Below are 20,623 nucleotides of genomic sequence, written 5' to 3'. Positions count from 1 at the left end.
TCTTGCTGTACTCTAAATCGTGCCTTTGTGACCTGAAACAGTCGACACGTTTTTTAGAGCTACAGTGTGATCAGTCAACGCTTTTTTGCCATGTATGGAATTTCACATTTACATATTACATTTTCTATGGACAGTGGCATAATTAATTAATTCCATTTGTCTTCTAGGCAACTCCAGACTCGACCCTATCCAATTACTATATAATCCAGATGAAAACTTCAAAATGGAACACTGGCAATTTCAACCCTATAAGGTAGCAGATTATAAGATTTTGCTCCTAATATTTAACTTAGACAAGACATATTGGAGAGTGTCTAATAAAAATAAAAACTATCAACCCCTATTTTATGTCAGGTGCTGAGAAAGATAAAATTAGGAATTGGTGCTAATCTGTAATCTTTCCATTTTTCTCTCTGATCCAGCTTCAAATGTCCCAGTGCTAAACTCTGACTTGTGTTTTATTCTTTATGTGTTAGTTTGCTAGGGCTGCTGTAACAAAGTACCACAAACTGAGTGGCTTAAGCAACAGAAATTTATTGTCTCACAGTTCTGGAGGCTAGAAGTATGAGATCAAGGTGTCTGCAGGGCCATGCTCCCCCTATGGGAGCTATGGAAGAATCTGTCCCGCCCCTTTCTCCTGGCTTCTGGTAGTTCTTTGGCTTGCATGGCATTTTCCCTGTGTGCCTATCTCTTGGGTCCAAATTTTCCCTTTTTATACAGACAGCAGTCCTACTGGATTAGGGCCCCACCCTAACCCAGTATGACCTTATCTTAACTAAATCTGTAATGACTGTTTCCAAATAGGGTCACATTTTGAGATATTGAGGGTTAGGACTTTAACGTATGAATTTTGGAGGGGACATAATGTAACACATTAGTTCAGTGTTTCTCAACTTTGGTCCACTGACCATATTCATCAAAACCACCTGGATGTTCTTATTAGAAATGCAGTCCCTAGGCTTCACCCTAGACACCTCACCCAAGGAGGAGAAGAGTGATTTTTGCCCTTAGGGGACATTTATCAACATCTGGAAAAAGGCCCAGAGAAATGATGTTATGAGTATCTAGTGGACCTGAAATGCAGCTCAGCCACCTACAAGGCACAGGGAAGTTCCCACACAAGAAAATCATCTCACTTAAAATATCAGTAGTGCCAAAATTAAGAAACCCTACTCTAGAACCACTAGATCAGAACCTCTGGGAAAGGGGCCTGGAAATCTACATTTTGACAAGCCTCCCAGCAGCTCGGACCCACCTTCAAGTTTGAAAACCACTGCAGATACAGAAGCCTTTACTAGGCATGTGAACACGTGCCCTTTTGCTCCAGATATTAGTCACCTCTCTTATCAGCCATGCGCACGATGATAAACTAATTAAATTAATTAAATACTACTTAGCAATTCACACAATTTACAAGTCTTACTCTAATGTTGATTTTAAACTGGACGTTTATGTACATCTTAACACTTCTCTACCACATTATATTATTTTTAATCAACTATCTGCATATTCTGGGTGTCCTTTGCCTGATGAAAAAAACCATTGCCAATTTATGGTTTGGCAAAGCAACGTTTTGCCACCTCCAGTCCACTTAATTTCTGTTGTATTCTGAGTTACTGACTGACTTGTCTGTTTCATATATTGCTTTCATCCCTTGTCGGCCATGCTTGCTGTTCTCTCAATTCTTTTTGGCAGTTGAAATATTTTTTTAGTACATTAGTGATGTCTTAAGAGCACAAACAAGAAAATGGTAGCATCACAGGGAAAAATCCTAAAACTTCCATTAAAATAGGTCATTGGAAATCGTTATGTATTGTAGTATATAACAAACTGAGAATTTGATGCCTTTCTAAAAACATTGTTTTAAGTATTCCCTTTTGGAGAGAATCTTCTGTTTTCCTGGTAGGACTTCCATAGAGGGTTTGCATCATAACAGGCAAACTGTTCAGGTATTTTTTTTAATCCACAGATTATAAAATCAGAATATTTTGGTCCTGTATTAGCCTCATTGGCTATTACATTATCTAAGCCAACTGTTTTACTAATGACCTTTTGCTAGTTTTCTAAAGTCATCACTGCTAAAATTTTGAGAAAACTCTAGTCTCCTCTTCCAGTAATTAGAATCCCCTAATACTTTCTTTGTCTTTCAACAATTTCTCAGGCATTAAAACTTCTCATGTCATTCAGATGTTCTTCCAGTGACATTATATGACCTTCAAACCTGCTACCTCTTTGGACTACGCAACCAACACCTGTATAGTCAGCTCTTGAATTCTAATGAGTAACCTAAGCTTTCCTAAGCCTTCATCCAAAACACCTTAAAAAAAAATTAACTTCATTGTTGAAAATAAGCAAGGCATGGAATAAGTAGCCTTTATACTAAGCTGAGTTTCTGATGTAAACATTAAAATCAAATGTATAAACAAAAGTGTGGTAACATATAGCACAATCTATACAGTTCAATCCAGGAGAGATCTTTTGTTGTGTTCACATGCAAAACTTGATATCTGATAGATGAAAGTTACACACTATAGTTCAGTTTGACTAGCAGCCAACTCTTGCCAGTGTAAACTGATCACTTAACAGATGAAGTCGAGACTTCTTTAAAGAAACAGAAAAGACAGAGTAGTGGGTTATAACGTCAGTCTCCCTTTTTCTATATAATGTTTCCTAGTGTCTGGAAGAGACCAGAATGAAGGACAGTGAGAACATGATGGAATTTTATAAGAGTCAAGTGCACTGGGCTTTCTAAACTACTGAAGACAGAAAGTCTTAAAATTGTTATCTAAGGGTTCCCACCCCTAAGAGTGATCCCTCCAGGCTATGCTCCTCCAAACTTGGTACCCTCAGGAGCAGAATTGTCAAGTAAGGTGTTTTCTTTCCCAATCACCTCTTCTCTAATGTCTTACTAGAGAGAAAAATGTGGAAGACAATCTGTGGTGGCAGTGGGTCCCAGTAGTACCCTTCAGGGTGACCAGGTCCCTGACACCCTTCTCTTCCTTCCACACTTCTCTCAATGCCTTGCTCCTATCTCTCTTTCAAGACCCAATTAGCACCTTGCCACTTCCAAGAAGTGGGCTAGTATCATGGGAAAAGTGCTGGACTGAAAGGTCTAGGCCCAAATCTTGGCTCTGTTCCTTAACTATTTAAGGAAAATCTCTTGTCTTCTTGATGACTGTGTTTTCTAATCCTTAAAATGGGAACAATAATACTTGCTTCACAGCATTGGATACTTGGCACGTGGTGGGTGGTAAGTAAATATGTATGTATTTATCTAAATGCCTCTGCCAGTAACTCCAGCATACCTAACTTCTCTTCCATCTTCCCGAGCCCAGGGCACATCACTTGTAACACTCACTTGTCACCACCACGGGATAGTTTTGTACTTGCAGACTTAAGAGATGAGTGGTTTGAATCTTTGAATACATAACAGCACTTCAGACTCTTAAGTAGGCTGTTCCTCTACCCTCAGACATCTTAGAAGTGTTGGAAGAATGAATATCAAAATCACACGTATCTTTCATGGCTCTTTCTGTCAAGCTGATGTTTCCAAATAATGAAGGTAAGTGGTGGAGGTGTGCTGGTGTGATAGAGGAGTAGGAAAATAAGAAAGGGAGTGGTTATTGAGGCATATCAAATAGCAGAGGGAGTAAATGTACTTCAAATGACTTAGAACTAGGGCACTGGATCTCCCTAGCTAATATCCCTTCTCTTTCTCAAAAAGCCCTCAAATATGCTGAAGGGAATGTAGGATTGTCAACTCAATCTTTCCCTAGTTTCTTTCCCTAGTTTTCTCGTAGTCCAGATTCAAGGAATGTTCTATTCCATTAGTGGTGGGATCCTGAAAATCATACTGTTACGGAGAGAGGGTAATCTGTTCTGCTTTGTACTTAGCTCTATGGGGGTCAGGACCATGGTTCATTTTGTGTCTGATCATAGCACCTACCTTTGTATTTCTGTGAATGATTTTTGTCTTCTAAAAATATGTATTAGGTGAACTTTGGGAAATTCTTTTCTTTGTGTTGAATAGGAAATTGGAGGAGAATTTTCTCTCTGCAAAGTACTAACATTTTCTTTGCTATTAAGGGGATTCTATTAATTTTTAAACATCTTTCTTCAATAACTTATTATAGTATCTTAAATGATTTAAAGTCTGCCAAATCATAAAAATTTTATTGCTTTTCCTCTATCTGGAATGAATTTATGGATATCAGATTTGCATGTTAACCATAAATGAAAGAGAAAAATCCTTTAATTATATGCATTTTTTAAAGGTACCACATTGCCTACTGAGAAATTAGCTTCATTAATTGGCTACAGTGTCACTGTACAGAAATTCCTGTGTAATCTCTTAGTGTTGCATCAATTCTTATTCATCCCATTAAGTTTATGAAATGTGATGAGTTCTCACCCAAAGGAGTAGTAATATAGATATACCTTATAATTAACCCAAACTTCTTTGAGGGTCTACATCAGAGAAAAAATTAAATATGGATTTTAAAAGTCTTCAAAGACACTACAGAATCCTGGTCATTTGTTTACTATGTTATTTTTAAAGTGCTATAAAGAATTAAACCCAAGTTACTAAAAGGTTGAGCACTTGTAAAGAATTGAAAAATTGTATGTATATATACATATATATATATACACACACACATATATACACACACACACACACACACATATACAGTATACTGCTTCCTGTGTTTCTTCTAAGTGGAAATGTTATATTATGTAGCTATTTCTCACATTTTTACATAAAATTATTTTCTACCATGACAAAATGAATCCCATGTTGTTGTTGTTGTTGTTGTTGTTGTTTTCCTCTGCATTTCCTAGAAAATTAGGAGAAGCCTATGAGCTGAACCATCATGTTAGGGATCAAGGTTCTTCACTGTATGTATGTATGTATGCTGTGATACAATATCTGTACCTAGCAAATCTTGTCTCTCATGTTCCTTTTCAGCCATACCGAATCCCTCCCTTCCTTAATATACCATGCCCTTTGGATCTGCTCTTTGCACTGACTAAAGCACCCTTCACTTGGTTAATTTCTACTCATCGTCTAGGCCTCAGTGTAGAACTCACCTCCTCCAGGCAGCATTCCCTCACTGGCTGAGGCTTGGTGGACTGTCCCCTCCTATGAACTTACATAGCACTCTGGGATAGCTCTCTTTGTCATAGCATTAATCACATAGTATGAAAATTTCACTTGTCTGTGCCCCTTCTGTAATGCTATACTCTAGGAAGACAGATGCCATCCTCTTCATCTCTGCATCCCCCGTGCCTACCCTGGGTGAGGCATGTAGAGATCTTCAGCAGATCTCTACAAAGGAAGGGGGGACGGGATAGTGCATTATTACTATTGCGTTGAGCTTTGAAGACACACAGATGTAGAGAAAGTGACTTATGTCTGAGTTTTTGTAGTGTGATGATCAATTTGTTTTAGGTTTCAAATTCTAACCTAAAGTGCTGTGTGATGTTCACAAGTAGTCGAGAAAGTACCACGTAGGTACTTGTCTGTCACTTTTCAGATAAATGTACCAGTGGGGCCATTGCAGGCCTTTCATGTGACCCTATTTACCTACATGGGGTAGCCCACATGTCAGTGTTAGTTACCAAACAGCAAATCAAGCACACGGATTCTTAACAGATTGAATCATTCCATTTTCTGGAAGAGAATGTATCTACAATTTTGATATCAGTCAAGGGAGGTATCGTTCTAATGTTACACATATGCAAGACCTTTCCTATGCTACAGAGCCTATTTCTGGGTTTCTTAAGCCCCTCCATTCCATCACAAGCTTCTTGCATGTCTTCTTGAAGCTTTAACAACCACAGTGTCAAGTATGGTGCCTAGGATGTTACAGGTGCTCTGGGAACAGTGAACGAATTACAGAGTAACAATTTTGAGTGTTATACAGGCATACGGTCACTTTTCATGTTATATTTAATTCACTCCTCACAGCAGCACCAAGAAGTATTAATTGTGATCCTTATCTTATGGAGAAGGAAATGGGGATTTAGAGATGCTGTAAGTTTGCCCAAGGTCACGTTACTTCAATGTTGGGAGCAGAAGTTCAGTCGAGGAGAGTCTGGTCTGAAGCCTACCCCTGTTCCACCACTACACTCTGCCTTTCATTGCATGCTTACTGAACCAATTTATTAATAATTTCCATAGGAGACAAATGAATCATCCGGCACAGCTAATTCATCTGGAGGAGGGGTGGACAGGAAGTATGTTGATGGGTTATATAACTGAACTTTTGTCTTTGAGAACAGTAGAATTAGCTATTAAGGATAATCAGAAACACAATATAAACAGTAAATAGAGCTGTGAATACACTAATGTGGCATGCAGACGTAGGAAAGGGAGTAACTCTTCTTGATAAAAAGCATCAATCTAACTTCACCCACAGGTCTTTAAGAGAAACAAGATAAGGCAGAAATGGCTAGTTGACCATGTCTTCCATCCATTCTCCCTTTCCTCCTTGGAAACACAATACTAAAGGTCACAGCTCCTAACCTCCCTTGCAGCTAGTTTTGGTACACTGAATTGTGTGAGAACTTCACACAATTTTCTTCAGAGGGAAGTTTCCTTCAAAGGGAAGAGGAGTACCCTTCTTCCTTCCTTTTTCCCTCTGGCTGGGATGCAGATGTGATGGGTTGAAATCAAATAGCCACTGTGGATTAGGGGATGACAGGCCCAGGGTTGACCAGAGCAGCGCCATAGGAAGAGTCTAGCTTCTGATGACCTTGGAGCTGCCATTTCTGCTCTGGATTGCCAAATTCTAGACTTCTTCTATGTGAAAAGGTAACAAACTGTCATCTTGTTTAAGCCATAAATGGCAGTGGAAATAGCCAATTTAGTGATTTCCGTCATTCAAAAAAAGTGTCCCTTCTGCGTGTGACTCTGTTTGTATTCAATTTATTTCATCTTACAATATTGCAGCTGTTCATATTTCCTGGACACCAAGTGTGGTGCACAATAATACTAGCAAGCAGCAAATATCATTACTGTGTCATAGGCTGTTTGGGTATTGATCCTATCTAACAAGTTCACAGTCCTTTGAATTTCAGAGTCCTTTGTAGGTGACTCTGATTTAAGACCAGGAGGCCACATGTAAACCCTCCAGATAATCTCAAATTTTTCATTATACCATTTAGAAAATTAGGCCCTACTTCAGCTATCCCTGATCTGACCATTACCTAATGCCACATCATTTCCCTCCCAAAATGGCATATTATATACTACTTGATACTTAGCAAATGTTTACTGAGTTTACACATAATACTGTGTGAAACATTGTGTTGTATACAGCAAATTCACAGACGGATTGTAAAAGGTTTTGAATCTTTTAGAAAGTAATCAGTTTACTGAATGAGGTAAACTCTGTGGGGCACACATAGGAAATGGCTTTATTTTTCTCTAACCCTCAAACATGCACTTTCTCATTCCTGCCCTGTAGATAACCCCTCACATAGATCTCCTGGCTTTTCAGCCACTTTAAGTAAGGTTTACTTACTTGTCAGGTATTAAAAGACAAGTACAGTTCAGTCTAAATCCAAACCCAACATCTAATTCTCTAACCCAATTATATCTTATCTCACATATAATTCAAAGTTTCCCTTGGCTCCTCCAGCCCCCAGCCCAGGCCTGCTCCAAAGCTCAGGCACCCAGAGTAAGCAGGGTGTGTTCCCTCCCTCTTCCATTACTCTCCACCCATTGTAGTAAATGCAACTCCATTCTAATCTCCACCCTTTATTCCTGCCACATTCCCTCTTGCTCACTTCTCTCCAGTCCCGCTGGCTCCTTTCCACCCCAGAAAATACTGTAAACATGTTCTTGCTAAGGGCCTTTGGATTTTCTAGTCTCTCTGCCTAAAACACCCTTCCCCCAGCTATCTGCATGCCTTGCTCCCCCACCGTTAGGCCTCAGACCAAAAGTCCTCTGATCCGTGAGATCTTCCCTGACCACTCCATCTCAAATTACACACACCCACAGCGATCACTTACTCTGCTTTATTTTTCTCACCTCATCCTCTGATAAGTTACACTTCTGCTGGGAAACAAGGTGCCTGTCTCCCCTTCTGCAGATACCTTTCCATCTTTATGGGGGAGGTTGGGAGGTAGCACAATTTTCTCTCTGTGTGAGAAGAGAAGGAAAAAGAGTCAAAACACTCTCTGCTTCTTTGAATTCCTGTTATCCTTGACTTCTTCAATGATCTTTAACAATTTGGCCATGTCATATTTTGATGTGGAGGTGAGGGTTTCATAGATACTGAACTGATTTGTTTTCTTTTGTGAAGTTTGGCCTGGATGTTTCAGACACTCTCCTTAAAATGGGGTGGGGTGTGTGTTTGTGTGTAATTGTCTCTTATTATTCCCGGCTTTGGGACTTTAGCTAAAAACAGACAACATGCTGAGTAAATGGGAATCTTCTCACAAACTAATGTACTCTATTACAAAAAGAACATTTGAATTTGAGTTCACCATTATGATATGAACAGATGGTTCCAAGAATTCAAGATGTCCAGTTTTTAGGAAATAGGAACCTAGGCATTTCTAGAGCTCAAAAGCAATATAAAATTGTTTATGCATCACTATGGTAGAAAGCTACTGGTTCTGGCTGTGTAGGGTTCATTCTTCTTTCTTCTTGGACTAATACCCTTTGGCTGCAATGAATGTTCATGGATGAACATGTGACCAAATTTGGTCCAATTAGAACAAATACTTGGGTGTGGGCTGGACAGGAATCTGGAAGATATATGCCTAGTGCTGCTGGGGACCTCCCAGGGAGAGAACTTGCCTCAGAGCGAAGGCAATAAAAAGGGAAGTGAATGCGAGAGATGGAAAGAGACCAAGGTGCAGTCGTATTGCACTGGATCCAGCCATGCCTGCAGTCAATGCCTAGACTTTTTATAGGAGTCAATTAATTTCCTTTTTTTCATAAGCCAAATGGTTTGGCTTTTCATCACTTGCAGCCCAACTGTCCTGGTTGTCATTCCATTTATTGACTTTAAACCCTTGCCTGTGCGTTGTCATCAGAGCTGCCATGTCCCTGGCATATTTCTCAAGATGGACTTTTTCCAGGGAGTGATGATAATTGCAAGGACCTATTAATGTCCCATTCTGGGATTCTTCTGGCCACAGGGCACAATGGAAGAAGTATTGTTAATAATTATTTTGACAAATACAGTAATGTTATATTTGGTTGCATAGTTGTGTTTATGATTCTGAATTTTTCTGTTCTATGTATCCCTGAAGAAATTTTCTTTTCTTATTCATTTCCCATAATAGTTCAACATGGAAGGCTTAAGGGTGCCTGAGTGGCTCAGTCGGTTAAGCATCCAACTTCAGCTTAGGTCATGATCTCACTGGAGCCTACTTCAGATTCTGTGCTTCCCCCTCTTTCTGCCCCTCCTTCTCTCACGCTCTGTGTCTCTCTCTCTCAAAAATAAATAAACATTTAAAAAAATAATAATTTCACATGGAAGGCTTATATTCTTTTTATTCATCATTTTTATTAGTTAATCTTTAGAGAAACTCTACAAATATCTTTAGGTTACTAATCTTTTATGTTCAAGTATAAGTTATATAATTAACTCTACAGGTATCAAAACTCTTTAAGAAACCTAAAATCCTTTAAGATCTAAAAAAATATATTCTCCCTAGTGCCTGAGACATTCTTTTAATAAGGAGATTTATAAAGTAATATATACCCCAGAGTGGTTTACATCTTTGAGAACTCTTAGCAGTGTTATTGTTGGGAAGATTAATTTTTTTGGACAAAATTAGAAATTATCCCTAATACCATGATTTTATACACCCATTAAAGATCTAAGTTTAAGTTCCTCCTTTAATATTAAAAAAAATTGTTAATGTTTATTTTTGAGAAAGGGAGAGACAGAGTGTGAGTGGGCAAGGGGTAGAAAGAGAGAGACAGAATCCGAAGCAGGCTCCAGGTTTCGAGTTGTCAGCTCAGAACCGGACACAGGGCTCAAACTCATGAACTGTGAGATCGTAACTTGAGCCGAAGTTTGAAACTTAATTGGCTGAGCCACCCAGGCGCCCCTTTCCTCTTTTTATTCTTAACAGAAAACATTTATGGAAAGAAATATCAAAATTTGAGACGAGATTTGATATCAAATTCATTATAGATTCAACCAAAAGGAAGAACTTTGAGCACCAGAATCCATGAAACGTTACATGGCATTTGGTTTTGGTTTTATCCTTCTAATAAGTATGTGGAGAAACTGGAGAGGTTCCTAAGAAAAACAGGAAAAGATTAATGGGTAGAACATGGGATAGGTAAGGAAAGAGCTGCTCTTTCCTTTCCCGGAAAAGGGAAAGCTGACCTTAAAATTCCTGTGTTTGGGGGTGCCTGGATGTCTCAGTCAGTTAAGTGTCCGAGTTCAGCTCTGTTCATGATCTCATGGTCCTAGTTTGAGCCCCACCTCAGTCTCTGTGCTGACAGCTCAGAACTGGAACCTGCTTCAGATTCTGTCTTGCTTTCTCTCTGCCCTTCCCCCGCTCATACTCTGTGTCTCCCTCTCTCTCTCTCTTTCTCTCTCTCAAAAATAAACATTAAAAATTTTTAAAAGAATAATAAAATGTTTATTAAAAATATTCTTGTGTCTGCTCACTTATTAATTCACTAAGCAAATATTTATTGCATGCTTACTGTATACTAGACACTATGGTAAGTTTTCATCCTATGGGGTAGGAAATAGATATAAAAACAAATCATACAAATTATGAAAAGAGCCTAAATGTCCATCAACTGGTGAATGGATAAAGAAGATGTGGTTTATATATACAATAGAATACTGCTTGGCAATGAGAAAGAATGAAATCATGCCATTTGCAGCAACATAGATGGAACTGGAAGGTATTATGCTGAGTGAATAAGTCAGAGAAGGACAGATATCATATATTTTCACTCATATATGGATCTTGAGAAACTGAACAGAAGACCATGGGGGAAGGGAAGGGGAAAAAATAGTTATAAACAGACAGGGAGGGAGGCAAATCACAAGAGACTCTTAAATACAGAGAACAAACAGTGGATGAGGGATGGGGGAGAGGGAAAATGGGTGATGGGCATTGAGGCACTTGTTGGGATGAGCACTGGGTGTTGTATGTAAGCCAATTTGGCAATAAATTACATTCATAAAAAAATAAATAAATGGCTATAATCACTAATAAGTTTAAGTAAGAGAGAGGTTCCAAGTACTATGGGAATCTGGAAGAAGAGCCGGTGAGCCTGTGAGGGCAGTGATCAGGGAAACTTCCAGTGGAGGTAGGGTTTGACCTTGAGGGATGAGCATGGATTTTCCTAGTGGATAGGGAAGAGAATTTCAGGAAACGTGCAAAATAAAAACAGTGAGGATTCCCCGAGTAGATTACAGTGGAGAGGGAAGAAGGCAGGAGTGGACTGGATAACGAGACAAAGGTAGGCAGGGAGGCAGGTGCCTGGCTATTCTTTAGAATTTGGAGCTGTCTTGAAGGCAATGGGGCATGGCGGAAGATATTAATTTAGGGAGGAAAATTATCATATTCATGTTAAAAAAGCCTTTGTGGAGGGTTTTCAAAGGAAAAAGCTAATGAGTTCCCCATATCCACAAGTGAAAGAATAACATGAAAAAAGCTGAGATGGGGAGGACTGAATTTTTGCAAGAGAGTATATAGTAAAACAAAGAACCTTGACCTGGTGGGTGATCAGGCAGAGCTTATGAAACCTGGAGATGTTTTATTAAAGGATGGTCATCTTTTACATTTTATGTTTCTGGGTGAGGCAAGAGGTTAGATATGCTTAGAGTTTCTAAAGTGTGTTCTTTAGAAGACTTGTTAATAGATGTTTCATGAATAGAAAACAAAGTTTCACTGCTTTCTAGAAGTTTCTTCTGCATAACTGGATATGACTATTTACTGTAAGACTTTTTTTTTTTTTTTTACAAACTTTAACATGCTAATGTGCCTTGTGAATCTTTGAGTGAGACATTGAATTTAGGGTTTCCAAACTTAATTGATCACAGGATCCCTTACATGGAGTGCTTATGTTCTGTTCTGAGGAGCACATTTAGTAAAATACTGAAACGGATGCCTTTGATTCTCTTAACCAACTCTAAGATTTTCCCCTTAGGTTCTGATATTCTAAAAGGTATTTAAAACTTGGAATTACTTTTTTATAGTATTTATTCATTGCAAGTGAGTTATCTTAGAGTTCTCAAGCAAGTCTGCCAATATTAAATAACAACTAGGCAATGATTAGCATTTAGAGTCCTTAAGTTAAGGTTGGATAAATCAGATAAAATGTGAACATTTTTGTTGGCCTTAAACATAAATCCAACTAGAATCCTATGGACCAACTTAGTAGACAATCTGGGAAAGCAAAGGTTTCATCTTAAAGAATTAAAATAGAAAATAGAAAATCTGTTCCTTATCTTCCCACCTGAAGTTATTACCTGATACAACTCAAAACTCACAATGAGAGTTAGAATTCTAGTTTGTTTAAACAAAGAGAGATGGAACTTTTGAGTCACCTAATGCACATTACCATTGGGAACGTGGCATTAGGTTACCAGACAGAAGATTAGGGGTGTTTAGAGAAATCTCTCAAGAATAGTTAGATTTTCTAGTGATTTAATTTAATCCTGGGATTGCAAATAGATTTCAATTTAAATGTCAATTCCAATTAGTTGACTGTGTTGCTTGCAGTGTTGGACTGTAAAGAATCAAGACTAAATCTCAATGCAGTGGAACAAGTGTGGCAATTGATGAGAAGTATCTATTTGCCTTCTGTGGGGAATAAGAGTGAAGCTCCCAATCCTTGGTTGCCATCTCCCTATTAAGTTATACCTGTAGGTATGTTAGGTCACAAAGGGAGCTGTTGAACTGGATTGGTTCAGAAACAACTATTTGATGGGGCGCCTGGGTGGCTCAGTCTGTTGAGCGTCCGACTTCGGCTCAGGTCATGATCTCGCGGTCCGTGAGTTTGAGCCCCGCGTCGGGCTCTGTGATGACAGCTCAGTGCCCGGAGCCTGCTTCAGATTCTGTGTCTCCCTCTCTCTCTTCCCCTCCCCTGCTCATGCTCTGTCTCTCTCTGTCTCAAAAATAAATAAAACATTAAAAAAAAAAAGAAACAACTATTTGAGAAATACATGTCATTAAAAAATGATTCAGAAGACCTTATCAAATCACTTTGTGTATAGCCACATAGGTGTGAAAGGGAATCATATTACACTGATTTGAGTTAGAAATGTGAACTTTTCAGAAATGTGGTCCAATACCAGACCCCATAGGAAGAGGTCCTTGACAAAAAAGTCTACAAATCTTTTAGCATATGGAGGTGTAATTCCTGTTAGGAAACTACATAGTTGGTCTTTTCTGTGAGTACATCAAGTTCATGTTCATTATTATCTGTTTTGCCATGTGGCACTGTAAATCCTTAAAGGAATTCTAAATATAAAGAGGAAAGAAAATGGGGCCTCTGTTTCTCACAGGGATCCCAAAGTCCCTTCAATGGGTGACACTCAAATCAAGGGATACTCAAATCAAGGAAAATAGTGACGTGTCCTTGTTGACCACGCTGCATCCAGACAAATCCCAGCCCACAGCTCTTGGTGGGGCTTGTCCTGTTGGTGGATGAGCTGCTGCCCAAGTCTGGTGACGCACCTGGTGAGTCAGGGACCGTGACAACTTCATACCCAGCTTCCTGCCCAAACCTGAGCCAATTTTGTTTCTTAGCCAAACAACATACAAAACAACTTGAGGAAAATATAAAGTTATGCCCTTCCAAGACAGTCTGTTTCCAGTAGTGTCTGGTCTGTGGCTAAAATTCTAGACTTGAAATTAGGGGAGCTCAGAACTGTTGACAATTCTGCTTCCCCAGGCCTCTATTTCCTCATATCTGCAATTGAGAAGAGGGGGAATCTAGGGGAAGGCTAGAACAGTGCCTGGAAATTTATTTGATCTTATTTATTTATTTATTTATTTATTTATTATTTTAATTCAGTATAGTTAACATACAGTGTTATATTGGTTTCAGGTGTACAATATAGTGATTCCACAATTCTATACATTACTCGGTGCTCATTGTGATAAGTGTATTTTGTTTTTATTAAGTAAACTCTACCCTCAATGTGGGGCTCAAACTCAGAACCTGGAGATCAAGAGTCACATGCTCTACAGACTAAGCTAGGCAGGTGCCCCTATAGGTGAACTCTTAATCCTCATCATTTATTACATCCATCCCCCCACTCACCTCCCCTCTGGTAACCGTCTCCTTGTTCTTATAGTTAAAAGCCTATTTTTGGTTCTCTTTTTTTCTTTGTTGATTTGTTTTTTTCTTAAATTCCATATATGAGTGAAATCCCATTGTCTTTCTCTGACTTTTTTCACTTAAACATTAAATTTCTAAATCCATCTATGTTATTGCAAATAGCAAGATTTCATTCTTTTTTATAGCTGAGTAATATCTTAGTGTGTGTGTGTGTGTCTGTGTGTGTGTGTGTGTGTGTGTGTGTGTGTGTATCATATCTTCTTTATCCATTCATCTATGGATGGACACTTGGGCTGCTTCCATAATTTGGCTATTGTGAATAATGCTGCAATAAACACAGGGGTGCATATATCCTTTTGAATTAGTGTTTTGTATTCTTTGGGTAGATACCCAGTAGTGGAATTACTGGATCATATAGTATTTGTATTTTTAATTTTTTGAGGAAACTTCATACTGTCTTCCACAGTGGCTGCACCAGTTTGCATTCCCACCGACAGTGCATGAGTGTTTCTTCTTCTCCACATCCTCACCAACACTTGTTCTTCCTTGTATTTTTTTATTTTAGCCATGCTGACAGTTGTGAGGTGATATCTCACTGTGGTTTTGATTTGCATTTCTCTAATGATTAGTGATGTAAGCATCTTTTCATGTGTCTGTTGGCCATCTGTATGTGTTCTTTGGAGAAATGTCTATTTATGTCTTCTGCCCATTTTTAAATTGGATTATTTATTTTTGTTTTTGTTTTGGTGTTGAGTTATATAAGTTCTTTATATATTTTGGATACTAACTCTACTGGATGTGTCATTTGCAAATATCCTCTTCCATCTCCCATTCAGTAGATTGTCTTTTTGTTTTGTTGATTGTTTTCTTTGCTGTGCAGAAGCTTTTTTTTTTTTCTTAATGCTGCCCCAATAGTTTAGTTTTTGCTTTTGTGTCCCTTACCTCAGGAGACATATCTAGAAAATGTTGCTAAGGCCAGTGTCAGAGAAATTACTGCCTGTGTTCTCTTCTAGGATTTTGATGGTTTCCTGTCTCACATTTAGGTCTGTAACCCATTTTGAGTTTGCTTTTGTGTATTGTATAAGAACGTGGTCCAGTTTCATTCTTTCTGCAGGTAGCTCCCCAGTTTCCCCAGCACTATTTGTTAAAGAGACTGTCTTTTTCCCATTGCATATTTTTGAGTGCCTGGCAACTTAGTGGTCCCCAATAGACACTGAATGAATGAATGAAAGAAGGGAAATGTCTGCCTTTGGTTACTGAGTCGTTTTTGGCAAGGTGAAAATGAAAGGCTTTGAATAGTTTCAGCATCCCCTTGAACATAATGATTGGCTTTGTGGACTCTTCATCTTGCCCCCTTTTTGCAAACTACATTGGCAAACAGAGAGCACAGGCTAGGATTCCTGCCCTTACTGAAGTTACATTTGAATTTGGGTGTTGAAATGCAGTAAGGTTAAGTGGCAGGTGTCACTCATGTTTCTCTAGTCCTATTTCTATTACACATCTTCTTACAGGTTTTTCAAAATTTCTTTGCAATTATAGATATATCTGAGCATGGAACTCAGGCCTGCAGGAAACAAGCAGCTGTCAGCGTGGGATCTGCTAATTTACTTTCAGAACATATATGTGTATATATAATTACTTGCTCCTTCCCTTCCGTGGAGCCCTCTGGAGCCAGAGCTCAAGGACAATGAGGTCTTCAATGTTTGCTGATAGATCAAGGCCAAGGAATTCAGCTTATATTGTGTGAAACTTCAGGGCAGCAGGAGCACAGCTACTCTGAAAGAAGAAAATATGATGTCTTCTGAGACAGTTTCAATATGTTGGATTTATTTTTATGTCATTTTTCACTGGCTTTTTAAAAAGCCAGATCATACCAATCATTTCAATATATTGAAAACATGTGTAGTTAAAAAAAAAATGTTTCCTGAAGGAAAACTGTATCAATGATAGAGCCTCTCAGTTTTTGTTTTTCATGGCAAGTTCAACACTATGAACAAGTTCTGTGAGAGTGAAAATGCAGATAGAACTTTCCTCCCAATTGTTTATTCCTAACGGTAAGTCCCTGTAGGGCAGCCCAGCTAGGTGTTAGCTCTTAGCTCCCTCTTGGTGGTGTGTGTGTGTGGGGGTACTCTGTGAGATACTGTAGCCCCTCGTTGAGCCATTACAGACAGGGAGGCCCATCATGAATCTGAGCCACACAGGCACGTATCCTGACCCCAAGGGAGGAGGACCTCGGCAGGACATCACTGTGCTTGTAATTAATTCACAGGTGAATGATTCAGATTTCACATTTCAAATTTGCATTTATACTAGTGAAGCAAAGAATCCTTTGTAAAACACTAACTCGGAGGGCTTCCTTACCTCTTGCCTGGGTTGTTGTCATTGTGTCCTAACTGGTGTATCTGCTTCTGTTCTCAGGGGACTTGAATACTGATTAGAATCACCAGGTAAAATACAGAAAGCCCTGTTAAATGTGAATTCCAGGTAAGCAAAATATATATATATTTTTTGGTATAAGTTTGTCTCAAAAGGTTTAGTCAATTTTGCCCCCAAATATTACATGGGATCACTTAACATATGATGGACTGACTTATCATGAAATCTATTACAGTTTTTTTTTAATCTATCAGTGCCTACCACTTCCAAATCTGTGTCCAGCCTTATCATGTGCACCAAACTGAGTATCTCCATTGTGATGGCTTGCAGGTAGCATGTTGAAATCTAAACTCATTATCTTCCCTGCCCATAATCTCAATTTCAGCCATCCATCCAGTTGCTGAACTGCTCTGGACCATTCATTTGCCCTTAAAACCATTAGGTGGGTCCGCAAGCCCTCTCACAGGCCTCTTTGTTTCTCTCTCTACTCTAGTCTCAGCAATCAGCGATACCTTTAAAAAGATTATAGCATATTCCCTCTACTGCTTTCTCTCTCTCTTTTTTTTTATGTCTTTCCTTTTAATCAAGTGACTTTCAAAGTTTGGACAATCTCACATACACACACACACACACATGCACACACACACACACACACACACACACGGGTATATGAAGGTACAGAATCAAAAGTTCCTTGTAACTATACTTACCCTTAAAACCTGAGGGGCATTCATAAAACCTGATTTTTTCTATTCTATTTCATTTTAAAAAAAATTGCAATCTGGTGACCCCCTTAATTGATGAATCATGACCTGTGGCTTTAAAAAACCACTACTGATTCTATTTTATACATAACGATCTGACAGTCATTATAAAACATTGAACAGATTGTGTCACTCCCCTGCTTAAAATCTTTCAATAATTTTCCATGCATTAGCCTTAAGAGAAAGTAGAAGATATGCTCACTGTGGCATTAAAAGCCTCTTTTCTCTCATCAGCTGGTCCTCTTGTCTGAAGAGCACTCCTCCCTTTTACCTAGTGCTAATGCCCACAATAAATGAGTTCTGCAGGCTCAAATGCCATTTCTTTAGGAGGCTTTCACTGACCTTTTAGCCTGGGTGAATCCCTTTCCTAGATGGTCTTCCATATTTAATACTTTCATAGCAGAACCAACCTTTATGAGTATTGGTCAGTCCCTCAATTGCTCAAAATCCTTCAGAGGCTCTTCATTTCATTCAGACTAAAATCCAAAGTCCTTCCAGTGGCCTACACAAACCAACATGATCTTTCCTCCCACCTCTTTGACCTTATCTCCTACTATGCTTTCTCCTTATTGACTCTGCTCCAGCCATTCTGGCATCATGATCATTATTCCAGGTTGGCCAGGTATCCTCCTACCTCAGGACCTTTGCATTTGCTGTTACTTCTACTTGGAACACAACACACCCTACAATATTTACTGGACACTCTCTCATTTCTACCAGTTTTCTCAAATGATACATTGTCAGTGAGGCCTTCTACAGTCACTATATTTAAAATTGCATCCCCTATTCTGGCACTCGATTTTCTTCTTTATTTTGTATTAATTTATTTTATTTATTATATGTCTCTCTCTGCTAGTATGTAAACTGTAAGATGATAGGGATTTTTTTTTTCATTGCTAAAATCCCAGCACCTAGAATAGTATTTAGTTTATGTAGGTGCTCAGTAAATTTATTTGTTGAATAAATGAGTGAGTCAATAGGTAACTCCTGTGTATCCATTGGTTGTTGTTGTTGTGTATCCACTTTCAAATCATTGTTTTCTTACAGGAGGATATACCTGTTCTGTTCACCAGTTGTACCCAGCTTATTGCCTGGCACATATTAGAGTCTCAAAAAATGATTTCCTGAATTAAATTCATTTACATTGAGAGTGATAACAATAGAGAGAGAATAGTGTGTGCCACTTTAAGAATAGTTACATTTGTATTCATAGTGTTTATAACCGGACATTACAGCTCTGTACACAATCCTTAGAAGAGAAAACTATTAGTACAATGTATTCACTTTTTTTTGCTGGAAGGAACATTAGCCTTATACTGTTTGCAAACACCAAAAAATTTGAGGAGCATTTTATAGGAGAACACGGTAGAGAAAGAGGTTTGCTGACTTCAAAGTAGTGGCATGTACACAGTCCCCCTTTGCTGTAATCATAATCAAATAGAACATAGGTCCACAGTTCCTCGCTGAAAACCTTTAGGACCAGCTGGATTCAGGACTCATGTTCTCCCCCACCCCAGGTCTCAGAAGGTGGATGTGCTCATTCATTACATACACAGCAGACTCTGGGGCAGTGCCCCATAATTAACCATGTCAATACTTCTGCAGAGAAAAGTAGAGTTGGCCTTTGGACAACACGGGTGTAAACTGCATGAGTCCACTTAAATGTGGATTTTTTTGGATATATACATTATTGTAAATCTATTTTCTCTACCTTATGATTTTCTTTTTTATTAAAAAAGTTGTTTTTAATATTTATTTGTTTTTGGGAGAGAAAGAGCATGAGTGGGGAAGGGTCAGAGAGAGAGGGAGACAGAATGTGAAGCAGGCTCCAGGCTCTGAGCTGTCAGCATAGAGCCTGATGTGGGGTTTGAACCCATGAACTGTGACATCATGACCTGAGCTGAAGTCCGGTGCTTAACCCACTGAGCCACCCAGGCACCCCTACCTTATGATTTTCTTAATTATATTTTCTTCAGTTTGATTTATTGTAAAAATACATATAATACATATGACATACAAGATAATGTGTTAATAGACTATTTATGTTATCAGTAAGGCTTCTGGTCAACAGAACTGTTAGTAGTTAGATTTGGGGGGAGTCAAAAGTTATACACAGATTTTCCACTGTGTAGGGATTGGCATCTTAACCCCTCGTGTTGGTTGAGGGTCAATTGTAGGACTAGTGACACTTGGTAAGGTAAAGACAACAAATAGCCTATATCCATTCCATTCTAGTTTTTCCACGGAAATGAACTTTGATGCCAAAAGAGTGTAAAAAACTGGGTTTTCAGAGCTTTTGAGTTGTTCTTTTGGCTTCAGGGTATTATTTATTGTTGCTGGGTGGTAACACTGTGTGCTGCATGACCAGAGGGCTGTTGGCCTCAAGAAAGTTCCTGTTCCTTTCTCAGTTTCAATGCTAGTGATAGAACAAATGATACATGATTCTGATTGAATGGCAATTCAGTAACCCAATTGTCTAATATTGAATGAATTCATCTATAATAATTCAAGTAAATAGACGCAGGAAGAAAAATGTCCTGTTCCATTCAATATCCCAGAACCATGACTATAAGAATGTAGTCCCATCATTAGTTATGAAACAAACAAACAAACAAACAAACAAACAAGGTTTTGATTTGATTGCCTCTAGAGTTTGAAATCCTTAAGGCAGAAGCTCTCAAAGGTTGGTGTTCAGACTCTGTAGTAGGAGTCAGCAAATGTTTTCCATAAAGGGACAGACAGCAATATTTTTGACTTTGCAGGCTACATATCTTCCCTGTCTGTGTGCATATTCTCAATACCTCCTCTGACTCACCACCTCTATTGCCTGCCCAGAGAAGACTGCCTGACCTTGGCCCTGTTATCATGTTTGGATAAAACTGTCAGAAGAAAATCCTGTTGGCATTCAGCAGTTGGATTAATAAAGTGTTTTGTAGGAGTTAGCCTTGATCACATAACCACTTTTCTCCAGTAGACGATAACCAAATCATTTCTTGCTTGTGAGAAAGTAGCTTCTCAATGAAAAGGCATTTTTTCAGAAGAGATTCACCTCCAGCAGGAGGTGGCCCAAATGAAGATCGTGCTGCCATTGAAAGGCTGGCTGATGTCATAATCTGCCTTGTGAGTTCTAGGTATTTTTTTCTAGGACACTGTTTGGGTATCCCTAGCTGGATCCGTATCATCTAACTAAACAAAAGTC

General features: G+C 38.8%; 1 long non-coding RNA gene across 1 annotated transcript in view; it reads left to right on the top strand.

Moving 5' to 3' along the window:
* Positions 1-20,623, top strand: part of LOC125925224 (uncharacterized) — a 76,481-nt gene that overhangs the window by 1,706 nt on the left and 54,152 nt on the right. The window contains exon 2 of the long non-coding RNA XR_007458737.1: positions 168-253. This is a non-coding gene — a long non-coding RNA (uncharacterized LOC125925224). The remainder of the gene's footprint in view (positions 1-167; positions 254-20,623) is intronic.

Source organism: Panthera uncia, chromosome F1, assembly GCF_023721935.1.
Source record: "Panthera uncia isolate 11264 chromosome F1, Puncia_PCG_1.0, whole genome shotgun sequence".
Classification (NCBI taxonomy): domain Eukaryota; kingdom Metazoa; phylum Chordata; class Mammalia; order Carnivora; family Felidae; genus Panthera; species Panthera uncia.
The sequence above is the reverse complement of the archived record's forward strand: the minus strand, read 5'-3'. Positions and strand labels throughout refer to the sequence as shown.